General features: G+C 40.9%; 1 pseudogene; it reads left to right on the top strand.

Moving 5' to 3' along the window:
• The first annotated feature begins 342 nt into the window (after positions 1–342).
• Positions 343–16,129, top strand: LOC143680207 (G2/mitotic-specific cyclin-B1 pseudogene; annotated as a pseudogene).
• The last annotated feature ends 706 nt before the right edge of the window (positions 16,130–16,835 follow it).

Below are 16,835 nucleotides of genomic sequence, written 5' to 3'. Positions count from 1 at the left end.
TGGGGAGGCAGCGGTGAACAAGACAGTGTCCCTGCCCTCGTAGAAAAGGCATTTTGTGAAAGGAAGAATGAACATTTAAAAATAAATGCAGTTAAGAGTATGTTATATGGGTGCGCCACGGTGGCTCAGCAGGCAGAGTTCACGTCTGCCATGCCAGAGACCCGGGTTCGATTTCCGGTGCCCGCCCATGCAAAAAAAAAAAAAAGAAAAATTAGAGTACGTTATATGTCAGCGAGTATTATGAAGAAACAAAACACAGCAGGATAAAGGGGCAATTAAAGGGGAGATGGAGGGTGGTGGATGAATTTCTCTTGGAGAAGGTGGTAACTGAGACAAGATGGGATGAAAGGAGGGAACCAACCGGGTACCAAAGAGGAGAGCAGCAGCGAAGGGTCCCAGGTGGCCCCTGGTCTGTGTGTCCGGAGCGTCAAGGAAGCCAGAGTGACAGAGTGGAAGGTCTCGGAGAGAAGCGGGAGACACGGCTGGAGGCGCGTGTGTTGGGGAGGCCAGGCTCTCGGGGAGCAGACTATGAAGGGCCTCTTGGGATTTTGTTCTAAGTGTGATGGGAAACTGAGTTTGGATCCTCTGAGGAGCAGCCACCAAGGAGGAATTAAACAGGTGAAGAGATGGATCGGAGGCCTTGCCTGAGGGGGAGAGGGAAGGAAGGAGGACTGGAAAGGAGGAGCCTCTGATTTCAGTATCAGCCCAGGTCCAGTGAAGAGACAGAAACCACACAGCCATTTAAACAAGAAACATTTAATATAAATCGTTACTAGGCTGGGAAGAGCTATGGAGATGGAAAGAGAACTTGAAATGGCCCTGGAGGGAGAGTACCTACGGAAGGATGGTTTTGGAAGGGAAGTGGCCCTGCCAGGATGGGGTTCAGACCTCACTGTAGAAGATGTGGTTGTAACAGAGAGGTTTGCTGGAATGCCTGGGACAGAGGAGGTCCAGAGACACAGGTCAAAGCAGGAAACAACTGCTGGAGGCCCACCCAGCTGAGGTTGAAGGGTGGGAGTGCGGGGGTAGCTGGGGCACCAGTGTAGGTTGAGGACTAAAGCACGGGACATCTGCATGAGAAAGGTTGCAGGAAGGTGGTTCCTGGGCAGGGGGGGCTGCAAGGTTGCTGAGCGACTACGTGCTCTGGGCTTGTGGCTGAGACACGTCACCACCAGATGTCCTCGCACACTACACCACAGACTTACCACACAGCAGGACACACAGACACCAGAATGAGAAAGAGACAACCCCTTCCCCTTCCTCTTTAGTGCCCTCTCCAGCGCCCTCTCCTGGCAGAGCTGGGCCCCATACTCCTCATGAGGAGAACTTGCTTACAGCTGAGTTTGTCATTGCAGAGCAGGTTCTCAAGAGTGAATTTGGAGCTGGAAGGCAATGCATTGATAACCGGCATAGATTCTTGGAGAAAGTCTTGGCCAGGCCAATGCGTCCCTCAGACAAAAGAATGCCTATTAGGGGAGCCCTGCGTCAGGCAGAGCTGACCCATCTCTTGCACCCTCTCTGTGCTCAGTTCTTGAATAGGAGCAGCCGGGGGGTAAGCTGAGGTCGTCCGGGGGGTAAGCTGAGGCCATCCCCTGCTACTCACAGCAGACTTTCTGAAGAGGATCTGAGCAGCAAACCTCCATGGCTACCCCTGATGCAATGGAGGGATTTAGCAGAGCATTTGGGACAATAATAGTTACTCAATCAACAAATATTTACTGGGCATCCACTATGTACTGGGCTCTGGAGGACAGAGTGAATGAAACAGATATTCTGGTCCTCATGAACCTGAAAGTCTGAAGGGAGCGACAGCTTATTTGAATGGTTATCCTAATAAATTACAGTACAAATAAATGAGAGCTTAGAGGGGAGGTACACAGTGCTTGGACAGCGCATTAAAAGGGCTGACCCTGTCTGGGGAAGTCAGGGAGGGCCTCCCTGAGGAAGTGTCCTCTGACCTGAGATATGAAGGACGACTGGGTATAAACTAGGACAAAGGGGTGGTGGAACAGCATTCTAGGCAGTGAGAAAAGCAAGTACAGAGGCCGTGGCAGGGAGGACCATGGTATGATAAAGGAAGTAAAGGAGGTCAGTGGGCTATCATACAGAAAGGGAAGAAAAGATGGACCAGGCTAGGTGTGGGAGAAGGGGGTCTACACAGGGTCTTGGAGGCTTTGCTGCCTCTGCTGAAGAGACAGATTGGGGGCAAATTTGGAGGTTTATATTAGGGCCAAAGTATGGGAAACCTTGAATGTCCATTTGATTTTTATCTGAGAGCGGCAGCTGCCTTGGCCCCGGGCTCTGTTTGACAAGAGGGATCCGTTCATTTATTAGTTACTTACTGCCTCAGGGTGGAAGATGCTGGAGACAGAGATGGAGTATTGGGAGCCCTGCCCCCTACCCGCATCCCTTAGTGGGTGGGATGGAGTGGCAGGCATGGACACAGCCCATCAGAAGCTGTTTTTGTTTCTTTGTTACTAAAGCAAATACCATGCAATGGGTTGGCTTAAACAACGGTAATGTATTGACTCACAGTTTTGAGGAAAAGTCAAAATCAAGACGTTATTGAGGCGATGCTTAATTCCTGAATACTGACCTACTGTGTCCTGGGCGCTGGGCTCTTTTAGGTCACAGGGCAATGCACATGGCAGTCTCTCCTGGCCTCTCCCTTCTTTTCCTGGTTTCATTGAAATTTTGTTTCTGGCTGCTCCCTTTGTGGCTTTCTCTCTCTCTCTCTCTCTTTTTAATAACTTTATTGACAAATCTTCACAAACATACAGCCTATACATGGTATACAGTCAAAGGCTCACAATATCATGACATAGTTGTGTATTCTTCACCATAATCATTCTTTTTATGAAACATAACCATATATAAATACAAATATTCTTACCATATGATCATTCCATTCTTGTTATATAATCAATAACTCACAAAAATCATCACATGGTTGCATATTCATCATCATGATAATTTCTCAGAATATTTGCATCAGTTCAGAAAAAGAAATAAAAAGAAAACAGAAAAAACCTCATACATACCATACCCCTTACCCCTCCCTTTCACTGATCACTATAATAGCCTTTCAATCTACTAAATTTATTTTAACATTTGTTCCCCCTATTATTTATTTATTTTTAATCCATATGTTTTACTTGTCTGTCGATAACATAGATAAAAGGAGCATCGGACACAAGGTTTCCACAATCACACAGTCACACTGGGAAACCTGTGTCATTATACAATCATCTTCAAGAAACATGGCTACTGGAGCACAGCTCTACATTTTCAGACAATTCCCTCCAGCCTCTCCATCACACCTTAACTAAACAGGTGATATCTATTTAATGCATAAGAAGAGCGTGGCTTTCTCTCTTATCTGTCTGAATTTCATTCTGCTTAAAAAGGACTCCAGTAATAATCGTAGACCCATCTTGATTGAGTTGGGCTACAGCTGAACTGAAGTAATCTCATCAAAAGCTCCTCTTTACAATGGGGTCATGCCTACAGGAATGGATCAAGTTTAAGAACATATTTTTCAAAGGTACATAACTCCAACCGCCCACAGAAGCCAATGGGTAAGAACTATAGAAATGTTTGGTAGTATGTTCCAACCTCAGTGTTTGGATACTGACCCTGACAGGAGCAGTTTGTAGGTAACTGAAAATGTTGAAATATGTAGCCAGGAAAATTTGTTTAGATTAACACATTACTAAGGAATCATATTGTTGTAACATAGAAAATTGTCAAAAATGACCCAGGGAAAACTGGAATTTGTACTAGTAAACTTTTTGTCCTACCATAATGCTGTGTAACAAATGACCCCAAACCTCAGTGGCTTACAGCTTTGAGCATTTATTTTTATCTTCTGTGGGTGGGTGGGTTGAGCTGTGGCTCTTCTGGGATTGGCCAGATTTAGCTTGAGGGTTGGTTGGGTTGGTTCTGGTTTATTCCATGTGCCTCCTTGTTTGGGGACCAGCAGGCACTCAGGTATGTTCTTCTCATGACAGAAGTCAGAGACTACCAAGGGCGAGGAAGAATGAGTTGAGACACAATGTTCTTAAAGCCCAGGCTCTGAATTACACTCTGAAACTTCTACCTACATTCCACTGGCCACAGCCAGTCTCACAGTGTTCCAAACCACCACGGAACTTAGTGGCGTAAAACATTTGATTATAATCACCAATTCTGAAAGTCAGGAATTCAGGCAGGGCACGGTGAGAACCATATCTATCTGCGTTGTAATGTCTGTGGTCTCAGCTGGAAACACTCAAAGACTACGGCCACAATCATCTGGAGGTGTTTTCAGTCACATTTCTGGTGGGTGAAGTTAGTTGTCCACTGGGACCTCAGTTGAGCTGTCACCTGGCCCACCTCTCTGTGGCATCCTTATATGGTCTCTGCATGAGCTAGTTTGGGCTCCTGAAAGCATGGTGGCTTCATTCCAAGACAGAGTGCCCAAGAGAGCAAGGAGGAACTGTACTGCATTTTTATGTTCTAACTGCAGAAGACATACAACATCATTTTCACCAAACACTGTAGGTTAAGACATTATTACGCGTCTTGGTGTAGATTTCTTTGGGTTTTCCCTCTTTGAAGTTTGCTCTGCTTCTTGGTCTGTAGCTTTATGCCTCTTGCCAAATTTGAGAAGCTTTCGGCCATTATTTCTTCCAAGTACTTTTCATGCCCCTCCCTCTTTCTCCTCTCTTTCCTGAACTCTGATGACATCAATATTACATCTTTTGTTATAGTTCTGCAGGTCTTTGATGCTCTGTTTATTATTTTTTTAAATTTGTTTTCTCTCTGCTTTTCAGATTGAGTAATTTCTATTGTGATATCTTCCAGTTTGCTGTTTCATTCCTCTGTTCCCTCTATTCTGCTGTTGAGCTTTGAATTCCACTGAGCTTTGAATTTCAGTTGTATTTATCAGTTTGCTTGTTTCCAATGTATTCTTTCTTTATACTTTCTGTTTCTTTGCTGAGACTTTCTACATCTTTTCAGAGGCTTTCTATTTTTTCATTGTTTCAAGGGGGTTCATAAATGCTCATTGAAACATTTTCATCATGGCTGCTTTAAACTCTGTCAAATAATTATAAAATCTGTCACTTGAAGGTTCCATACACCAGGGTAACTTTCCAGAAACCTACAACCTCCAGATGGGTTTCTGGACCGGATAAGACCTGAAATGCAGAGGGGCCAGCCTCTCCAGAACATCAGCCAATTCCATCCCCCATCCCATATTACCCACAGCCCCTTCCAACACGAAAAAGATAGGATAGGCATAGCCCAAATATTCCTAAAGAGTGGGAGAAAGATAAAAAATGATGGTGGAGTTATACAGAGAAGTTAGGGTTTAACAAATGAGTATGATTGCTGAATGATTATATTGATATTCCTTTTAGTCTTCAGTATCTTAGAGCAATTAGAACTAAAAACCTAAAATTGTGGAATTGTGACCCATACCAAATTCTGAAGTCTATTCTACAACTAATTGTTGTGCTGTGCTTTGAAATTTATTGCTTTTTTGTATAAATGTTATTTTTCACAAAAAAAGAAGAAAAATCTGTCATCTTGGTTTGGCATTTATTGATCATCTTTTTTTTATTCAGTCTGAGATCTTTCTGGTTCTTGGTATGATGCATGATTTTGTATTGCAACCTGAATATTTTTGTATTATATTAGGAGGTTCTGGCTCTTATCTGAACCTTTCATTTTAATAAGGCTTTTCCTGACACTTCTCTAGAAGGGGAACTGGGACGGGTGCTGCCTCGTTACTGCCAGGAAGAGGTAGAAATCCAGGTTCTGCACTTGGCTTCTGTTGACACCCAAGGTAGGGGAGCTTCTCATTACTGCTGGGTGGGAGTGAGAAGTCCAGCTCCCACATGGTCACCACTGCCACCAAGGTGGGGATGGTCTCATTATCACTGGGCAATGGTGAACGTCCTGATGCTCCATGAGGCATTTTCTGACACCATCCCTGTGGCACCTGTAACTGCTAGATGGGGATGGAATTCTAGTGTACTGGTTTGAAAGGATGTATGGAAAGTATGTTTTAATCAAAATTGCATTTCATAAAGGTAGAATAATCCCTACTCAATGCTGTATGCTTGAAACTGTAATCAGATCATCTCCCTGGAGATGTGATTTAATCACGAGTGGTTGTTAAGCTGGATTAGGTGGCAACATGTCTCCACCCATTTGGGTGGGTCTTGATACGTTTCTGGAGTCCTATAAAAGAGGAAACATTTTGGAGAAGAAGGAGATTCAGAGAGAGCAGAGCAGAACAACATAACCATGAGAAGCAGAGAGCCCACCTGCCAGTGACCTTTGGAGATGAAGAAGGAAAATGCCTCCCGAGGAGCTTCATGAAACAGGAAGCCAGGAGAGAAAGTAGCAGATGATGCCTTGCTTGCTATGTGCCCTTCCAGCTGACAGAGAAACTGTGACTGTGTTCACCATGTGCCTTTCCAGGTGAGAGAGAAACCCTGAATATCATTGGCCTTCTTGAACCAAGGTATCTTTCCCTGGATGCCTTTGATTGGACATTTCTATAGACTTGTTTTAATTGGACATTTTCTCGGCCTTAGAACTGTAAACTAGCAACTCATTAAATTCGCCTTTTAAAAAAGCCATTCTGATTCTGGTATGTTGCATTCCGGCAGCTAGCAGACTAGAACAGCTAGGCTCTCCATGTTGTCTCCCTTGACATCAAAGGGCAGTGGGAGTGGCGGGGGCGGGGGGATTCCAGAAGATCGTTTGTCAGCAGGAATGAAAGTCCTGACTCTTTTCTTGGCCTTCTCTGACACTATTCTACCCCGGTGGGAGTGCTGGGGCTCCCCTGTTACAGACTCACAAGGGTGGAAGTAGGGATCCTCATTTGACCTTTGCTGATGTAGATGGGGCCACTGTTTTTTCGGAGGTGGTGGCTGGAATAGAGAGATTATTGTCTAAAAGTTTTCTGTCTTACTTGGTTGTTCTTTCCTAGTTCTTTGGTTAGAGAGTGCAGGGTTTTGTCAGGGGTTTTTAAAATTAAAAAAAAAAATTTTTTTTAAATGGTCTTTGCCCATTGGCTTTTCTAGATTGTCACCTTCTTTGGCTCCAACTCTGGGATACATAAGGCAAAAAGAAAACCACTGGGGCATTTTTAGGTTCTGAGGTCCCTAGCTAGTCTGTCTTCACTCCACCTTTCAGTCCTCTCATGCTTGTTTCATATAGAATGTCCAGGATTTTTATTTGTACTCAGTGGGAGGAATACGGAAAAGTATATCCTTTCCATTTCCTGCAAGTGGATGTTGATTGTTCATTTAAGTTTTAAATTTCTATTTAAAAAATAATAATAATTAATTTTAAACTTATGACAGCTTTATTGAGATCCAATTCACATGCCATGCAATTCACTTATTTGAAGTGAAAAATTCAATGGCTTTAGTATTTCATAGAATTGTGCAACTATTACCACAATCAATTTTAGAACATTTGTCACTCCAAAAAGAAACCCTTAAAATGCTTATTTTTAGATGATAAACAACAAAACCCAAAGAAGGATGCAACTTTGTTACTATCATATTATCACAACTGCATAAACAACACTGGAAGAAAATATGTCAAAATATTAACAGTACTTAAGTGGTGAACTCTGACTTTTTTTTCTTATTTCTATGTTTTTATATTTTTTAAGATCTTAAATCTCTTGGAAGCCATAATCACTCTCACTCTCTCTCCCTTTGCCCTTGCATGTCGTTGAAGAAATGGGGTCCTTTGTTCTGAGGGTTTCCTCTGCTCTGCCCTTTGCTGATTGCCTGTCCACGTATCATTTATCGTGTCCCCCTGTCTCCTGTATTTCCTCTAAGTGCTTAGAGGTTGGATTTAGAGGCTTGATCAGATTCATATTTGATGTTTTGGCAAGAATATTTCATGGATGGTGCAGTGTTCTTTTTCCAGGAGAAGACACATGATGTCTGGTTGTCTTCACGTGCCATTAGCAGCCTTTGTTTGTCATTGCGTTCATTCATTAACTTCTTAAAAGTACAATTGGCTTTCAAATATATTAAAAAGTGCCAACTCCAATTAGAGTTTTTAAAATGAAAGTTTAAAGTCTGAGATAAAAGAAATAGGCCCCGGGAGCTACTGGAGGAGCTTGTTTCCAGAAATCCAGGGAGCTTGACACGAAGCCCAGGTGTTTCTGATGCTCCCTTTTAGGGACAGCTGTCTAATTACGAGGGTATGTCTTGGCCACATAAATGACTTCCAAATTAGAACCTCATCATTATTATTTTAAAAAATATTTTATTGACAAAACAACACATAAACACAAACATTCTTAACATTTTAACAAAACACTCACTTTAAAGCTTCTTTTTTTTTCTTAATATGTGATCATTCCATTCTGCATATTTAATCAGTAATTCACAATATCATCACATAGTTGCATATTCATCACATGATCATTTCTTAGAACATTTGCATCAATTCAGAAAGAGAAATAAAAGACAACAGAAAAATAAAACGAAAATAGGAAAAAAACCATACACACCATACCCCTTACTCCTCCCTTTCATTGATCACTAGCATTTCAAACTAAATTTTTTTTAACATTTGTTCCCCCTATTATTTATTTTTATTCCATATATTCTACTCTCTGTTGACAAGGTAGAAAAAAGAAGCATCAGACACAAGATTTTCACAATCACACAGTCACACTGCGAAAGCTATATCATTATTTAATCATCATCAAGAAACATGGCTACTGGAGCACAGCTCTACATTTTCAGGCGGTTCCCTCCAGCCTCTTCATTTCCTCTTGGATAACAAGGTGATCTCTACTTAATGTGTAAGAATAACCTCCAGGATAACCTCTCGACTCTGTTTAGAATCTCTCAGCCATTGACACTTTGTCTCATTTCACTCTTCCCCCTTTTGGTCAAGATGGTTTTCTCAATCCCTTGATGCTGAATCTTAGCTCATTCTCGGAATTCTGTCCCATGTTGCCAGGAAGGTCCACACCCCTGGGAGTCATGTCCCACGTAGATGGGGGAGGGTGGTAAGTTTGCTTGTTGTGTTGGCTGGAGAGAGAGGCCACATCTGAGTAACAAAAGAGGTTCTCTTGGGGGTGACTGTTAGGCCTAATTTTAAGTAGGCTTGACCTATCCTTTGTGGGGTTAAGTTTCATATGAACAAACCCCAAGATTGGGGGCTCAGCCTATAGCTTTGGTTGTCCACACTGCTTGTGAGAATATAAAAAATTCAACTTGGGGAAGTTGAGTTTTCCCCCGTTCTCACCATTCCCCAAAGGGGACTTTGCAAATACTTTCCCGCTCACTGATCAAATCACTCTGGGATTCATCGGGGCATCACTCTGGACAAACCAACAAAATCTCATGTCCTACACAAGGTTCCATGTACTTATGTCGTTCAACCAACCTAACTACATAAGTTATATTAGGAAATGCACTAGTCAAAATATAAATTTGTACCAAATAAACATTTTTTGCTTTAGTCTCATATATAAGTTGAAATTTTAAAATATTAATTACCATCTATTTTCAGCACCCTCCAGTAATGACATTCTTTTGTTCTTCCTCATGCAAAAACACTTTTTAAATTTGTACATTTAGTCACTGTCATTATACACTCTAGGCAATCCTAGATTATACCATCTCAATCTTTATCATCTATCTTTCTTTCTGATTTCATTTATGCCCCCAGCCCTCCTCCCTCGATCATTCTCACATTCAGTTTCATTCAGTGTTTTAACATAATTGTATTACAGTTAGGTAGTATTGTGCTGTCCATTTCAGAGTTTTTACATTCATTCCTGTTGCACAGTTTGTATCCCTTCAACTCCAATTACCCAATATCTTACCCTATTTCTATCTCCTGATGGTCTCTGTTACCAACGAAATTCTCCAAGTTTATTCACTAATGTCAGTTCATATCAGTGAGACCATACAGTATTTGTCCTTTTGTTTCTGGCTAATCTCACTCAGCATAATGTCCTTAAGGTCCATCCATGTTGTTACATACTTGATAACCGTATTCTGTCTTACAGCTGCATAATATTCCATCGTATGTATATACCACAGTTTGTTTAGCCACCCGTCTGTTGATGGACATTTTGACTGTTTCTATCTCTTGGTAATTGTAAATAATGCTGCCATAAACATTGGTGTGCAAATGTCTGTTTGTGTCCTTGCCCTCATGTCCTTTGAGTAGCATATAGATAGGTCCCATTTCCTTATCCGTTCTGCCAGTCCATGCCCCCAATTGGGCAGCTTAATCCATCAACATCAGTGTTATTACTGCCCAGGAAGTACTCTCCTCTACCATTTTGCCTTTTGGCTTTTATATGTCCTTCTAATTTTCCTTCTTTTTACCTTTACTCATGGTCTTCCTTTCTACACTCTTCTCCACACCTCTCTCTTCTGCCTTCGTATCTGTCTCTAGTGCTCCCTTTCGTATTTCTTGCAGAGCTGGTCTCTTGGTCACAAATTCTCTCAATGATTTTTTTGTCTGATAATGTTTTAATTTCTCCCTCATTTTTGAAGGGCAATTTTGCTGGAATAGAATTCTTGGTTGGCAGTTTTTTTCTTTTAATAATTTAAATATATCATCCCACTGTCTTCTCGCCTCCATGGTTTCTGTTGAGAAATCTACACATAGTCTTATTGGGCTTCCCTTGTATGTGATGGGTTGCTTTTCTCTTGCTGCTTTCAAGATCCTCTCTTTCTCTTTGACCTCTGACATTCTGATTAGTAAATGTCTTGGAGTATGTCTATTTGGATCTATTCTCTTTGGGGTATGCTGCACTTCTTGGATCTGTGATTTTAAGTCCTTCATAAGAATTGGGAAATTTTCAGTGATAATTTCCTCCATTAGTTTTTCTCCTCCTTTTCCCTTTTCTTCTCCTTCTGGGACACCCACAACATGTATATTCATGCGCTTCATATCGTCCTTCAATTCCCTGATTCCCTGCTCATATTTTTCCATTTTTTTCCCTATATTTTCTTTTTCTTGTCGGATTTCAGATGTTCCATCCTCCAGTTCACTAATCCTATGTTCTGTCTCTCGAAATCTACCATTGTAGGTTTCCATTGTTTTTTTCATCTCTTCTACCGTGCCTTTCATTCCCATAAGTTCTGTGATTTGTTTTTTCGGAATTTTGATTTCTTTTTTTTGTTCATTCCTTGCCTTCTTTATATCCTCCCTCAATTCATTGATTTGGTTTTTGATGAGGTTTTCCATGTCTGTTCGTATATTCTGAATTAAATGTTTCAGCTCCTGCATCTCATTTGAATTGTTGGTTTGTTCCTTTGACTGGGACATACCTTCAATTTTCCTAGTGTGATTGGTTTTTTTTGCTGGCGTCTAGGCATTTAAGTACTTTAATTAGTTTATTCTGGAGATTGCTTTCACTTCTTTTACCTAGGGTTTTCTTGCTGGATGAATTTGTTGTCTCTCTGTTCTTTGACCTTCATTTCAGCTTTTTCTGGACCTCTAGCTTAGGTTTTGTTTAACAGAGGAAAAATTTTCAGTTCTTGTTTTCTTGTTTCTTGCCCTGCTTGTATAGTGCTTTTCCCCCCACCCTGAGGAGGGTCTACGTAAGTATTTTAGACCGCAGCTAGATTTTCCCAGACCAAACTGGCCTCCTATCAGGAGGAAAGAGTCACCTGCGTCAGCTTTCCCTGAGGATGAGACCCAGCAGGTTGACAGACTTTTCTGTGAAGTCTCTGGGCTCTGTTTTTCTTTTCCTGCCCAGCATGTGGTGATTGTCTGCCTGCAGGTCCCACCAGCATAAGATGATGTGGTACCTTTAACTTTGACTGGGGAGTGGTGGAGACAGAGGAGAGGTTGTGGGCTGGTTTTAATGGTTTCAAATTACCAAGCCCTGGGGCCTGAATTCCTTGAGGGAGGGATTCCACCTGAGTTGGGCTTCACCTCTCCCCTGGGGAAGGCACAGGTTCCAGACAAGCCCTCAAATTGAGTTTGTTTCTGCCTATGCCTGGGGCAGTTGCAGCCTGAGAAGCCCTGCCACTGTATCCAAAGGCAGTCAAGCCTTTGTAGAAACACAGCCACAAAAACCTCTGTTGCCTTCTTTTTTTTTTCCTTTTTCCGTCAGCTCTACCCCCTTGGTGCCAGGGCAAAAATGAGCGACCTCTGCTTTGACCAGGTTCACCTCAGCTGGGGGCCTATTTTTAGCAGTCAGAATTTGTTAATTAATTTCACAATTGGTGTTTAGTTGGGCTCAGCCCCTGCTGCTGGTAAAGTCTCTTTCCTTTCCCCTCTGGGAAGCAGCCTGTTGGGGAGGGGCGCCGGGCGCCAGCTGCCACGGCTTGGGGAACTCACAGTTCTGGGGGGCTCGCAGCCGGTCCAGCTGGTCCAGACTGGGGTACGCTGTGTGTCCGGTCACTGACGTGGCCCCATGAGCTGTTCTGTTTCTGGTTATTTAGTAGTTGTTCTGGAGGACAAACTAAAACACGTGCACATTGCTAAGCCGCCATCTTGGCCCGGAAGTAGGACCTCATTATTTTTTAATTAATTATTATTTTTACAATGCAATAGGAGAGGGAGCAGTTTTTTGTTATTGTTGTTTTTTTTCTTTATTTCAGTAGAACTGAGCCACACCTTTTTGTTTTTTTTTGTTTTTGAGCCACACCTTTTTGATGAGGGGACTAGTCACTTGCCACTTAGCTACAAGTTTACAAACCATTTTGTTGGGTGGGCCACTATAGTATGTTTAGTCCTTTTTATTTTTTTCTAATCAGTGAAGTTGTTGGTTTACAGAACAATCATGCAGAAAATACAGGATTCCCACCCTATTTTAACACCTTGCATTGGGGTGGTACATTTGTTACAATTTGTACTATTAGCTGTAGTCCATAATTTAATTTAGAGTTCATTGTGTTATTTTAAGTCCACGGATTTAAAAAAAAATTTGTTCAGTAAGCGTATATACAACCTAACATTTTCCCTTTTAACCATATTAAAATATATAATTCCGTGCTGTTAATTACAGTCACAGTATTGTGCTACCTTTACCACCACCCACTACCAAAACTTCTCCATTGTCCCAAATGGAAACTGTACATTTTACGTCTTATTTCTCTATTCCTTTCCATATTCTGCTCCCTTGTACTCCTTATTCTAGATTCTGACTCTTTGAGTTTGCTTATTCAAATTATTTCATATCAGTGAGATCACACAATATTTGTCCTTTTGTGTCTGGCTTACTTCCCTCAACATGATGTCTTCAATGTTCATCCATGTTGTCACATGTATCAGAACTTCATTTCTTTTATTGATTGAATAATAGTCCATTGTGTGTATATAGCACTTTTTTATTTCATCCATTCATCAGTTGATGGACACTTGAGTGGCTTTCCGTCTTTGGCTGCAGTGAATAACGGTGCTATGAACATCAGTGTGCAAATATCTATTTGAGTCTCTCACACTTTTTTTATTTTCAGAAGGCATTTTTGTTACTCTTTGTCCATGCTCTTGGTACCTTAGTGTTTGAAGAATGACTTGCTCTAAATTTTAAGATTGATTTGTTAAAATGTTGTAGTAGAGCCATTTACATTTCATAGGAATTCACAAGGCTCCTTAAAATGAAATTATTCAAGCTAATTATTCAGGTGTGAACCTATTGAAATGGAATGGCTTAAATTATTTAGGTGAGAATAAATAGTCCATATGCCTAGAATGCTAACATTTGTGTATGAATATTTATTAAAAATGAAAGAAAAAATAAATTTAAATATATGATGTGTTTATTTCTTTTTTTTTTACATAGTAAAAAAATTTTCTTTTTATTTTTGTCTCAAGCCAAAGGTTGTGATGATGGGGATAGAAAAATGGACAGCTGGACATTATGTAATGGATTTGATCAGGATATAAGGTGCTAATTTTTCTGGCTGACTTGTTAATTTTTAAATTTTATCTGAACAATCATCTTAAACTTTTATACAATTCAGAAAGCATAAAAATTGGCTCGGCTGGCTAAAAGTTGTTTGTTTGTTTTTTTAATCATGAATAGGTGTGATTTTTACAAAATACTATTTTGATACTACTGAAATTTTCATTCATCTTTCAAAACAATGAATTACATCAAAAGATTTCCTAATATTGAGTTAACCTTGTTTACCTGAAATAAATCTTCTTTGTTGTGGAAATTTTTTTTTGGCTGCATGGTCTGGGAATTGAACCCGGGTCTCCCACATGGAAGGCAAGTGGTCTACCACTGAACCACCCGTGCACCCCCTCCTTTGTATTATTCTCTTAATATGTTGTTCAAATCAATTTGTTAATATTATACTTAGAACTTTGGCATGCATGTTCAAAAGTATTATTAGAATTTTCTTTCCTTTCTTTCTTTCCTTCTTACTTCTCTTCCTTTTTCCTTTCCTTCTTTTCTTCTGCTCATCATTATTTTTAAATACCTAAAATGAAAAACTTCTCTTGGATTTCAAATCCACTTGATTCCAAGAAATGTCAACTTATGTTTGCCTGTTAAAGAAAGGGAGGAACAATTAGAATGTTTAAATATAATTTCAGTCGTAAGACTTGGAGTGATTTACACACCTCTTTTATCAACTACTTGAGGTTACAAAATCGCTTGTCAATGCTGACTAACAAGGATTTGAAGAGATCATCATTAATAAGCCCTGACCAGAAATTGTGTGAACCATTTCAATCAGGAAATCTCTACTGTAATTAAGAGGTGGTGTTCAGGCACGTGGCAGAGGAACAGCTGTTGCTCTGCAGTGGCTTCGGGTCCTGACTCATTGGGGACTCCCGAATTCTGTTTCTCCCCTCTGAACTGCTGCCTGGTGGAGAGGAAGTTGTGGCATCAGGAACACAAAAAACGAATGCTGGTAATAAGACCAAGAAGAGTACGGCTGGCACAGAGGGAGCACCTGTGGCCACTGCTGCAGCCTCTTTGCAGGGGCTGAGGCCAAGAACAGCTCTTGGGGACCTTTGTAACAAAGCAAACAGCCATGAGTCAAAATGCTTCCGAAAAAGAAAACAAAAACTTCAACTGCTGAAAAGTTACTACTAAAAAACTACCAGCATCCCTGGAAAAAGCATCTTTGCCGTATCTGTGCCCAAGTCAGAATCAGAACCGAGCCTGTTAAAGAAAGAACACTTTCACTTGAACCTGTTTTGGTGGATAACTCCCTCTCAAAGCCCAATGGAAATATCTGGACGTGACCTGTAGAAGAATAATTGTGTCAGGCTTTCTCTGATGTAATTTTTGCAGTACATGATGTGGATGCAGAAAATGGAGCTGGTCCAAACCTTCGTAGTGAATATGTGAAAGATATCTATTTACCCGAGACTGCTTGAGAATGAGTTAAGCAGTCAGATCAAAATACCTATTGGTTTGAGAAGTCACTGGAAACCTGCGAGCCATCCTAATTGGCTAGTGCAGGTTCAAATGAAATTCAGGTTGCTGCAGGAGACCATGTATATGATTATTTCTATTGATCGGTTCATGGAGCATTATTGTGTGCCCAAGAAGATGTTGCAAGTGGTTGGTGCCGCTGCCACATTTACTGCGAGTAAATAGGAAGAAATTTACCCTCCAGAAATGGGCGACTTTTGTGACTAACCATACTTAAGCTAAGCACCAGATCAGACAGATGGAAATGAAGATTCCAAGAATTTTGAACTTTGCTTCGGGCCGCCCTCTGCCCCTACGTTTCCTTTGGAGAGCATCCAAGATTGGAGAGGTTGATGTTGAGCAACATATTTTGGCCAAATACTTCAGGAAACTATGTTGGACTATGACATGGTGCACTTCTCTCCTTCTCAGATTGCAGCAGAAGCTTTTGCTTAGCACTGAAAATTCTTGATAATGATGAATGGACACCAATTCGGATTACCTGTCATAGACTGAAGAATCCCTTCTTTCTGTTATGCAGCACCTGGCTAAGAATATAGTTATGGTGAATTGTGGGCTTACAAAACACCTGACTACCAAGAACAAGTATGCTACATCTAAGCCTGCTAAGATCAGCACTCTAGCACAACCGAATTCTGTACAAAGGTGTAACTTGTGAACTTGAGTTAGTGTACTTTAATATCTGCAGAAAAAATTGACACTATGGGTTGGTGCAAAAAGGAAGAAAAAGTTGTGGTTCACAGGAGCAAAATCAAGTTTTTCAAGCATTGGCTTGAATACATTTTATTTGGGTGTTTGAATCAAACTTTAGACTTCATGTTTCCCTAATACAGTGTACCTCAGTTTTTCTCATCATAAACAGATAATGTAAAGAAATGGAATGGATTTTCCCCCAAGACCCACATAGATAGTCTTCCAATTTACCTTCAGTGTGCAATATTTATGGATGTGTCTTAATATGTACAAGGTTGAGAGTCATCGAGTTAGCCATCAGGTTGAAAATTTGTGGAATACTACAAGGCTAGAAGAAGTAATGTAGCTGCCATGAGTTGATACTTGTTGAAGCTGCACGAGTTCATAAACACTATTTTCTTTACTTTTTTACGTTTGAAATTTCCCACAATAACAAGTTTTTGAAATGTGAGGAAGTTATGTATGAAGACAGAAACTTCTATAAGATACATTTTTATGGTATGCCAGGTGCAATTTCTAACATGTATAAATAAGCGGAGGTTCGAAGCATATTTAAATCTGTATATTTGCCTTTATGTGAAAAGATGTTTCCGGAAGGATATAAAGTAGCTGGGGAAGGGACCAGAATAGCTAGGGTTGGGATAGGGGTGGGTGGGAGGCTGGAGACTTCAGTCTTGAGATAAAAAGGCGGCCCCGAGCCTCGGAAGAGCAGGAGCAAGCTCTGAATCCGGTTGGAAGGGTA

Source organism: Tamandua tetradactyla, chromosome 1 (genome assembly GCF_023851605.1).
Source record: "Tamandua tetradactyla isolate mTamTet1 chromosome 1, mTamTet1.pri, whole genome shotgun sequence".
In the NCBI taxonomy this organism is placed as follows: domain Eukaryota; kingdom Metazoa; phylum Chordata; class Mammalia; order Pilosa; family Myrmecophagidae; genus Tamandua; species Tamandua tetradactyla.
Note: the sequence above shows the minus strand (reverse complement) of the source record. Positions and strands in the feature narration are given on the sequence as shown.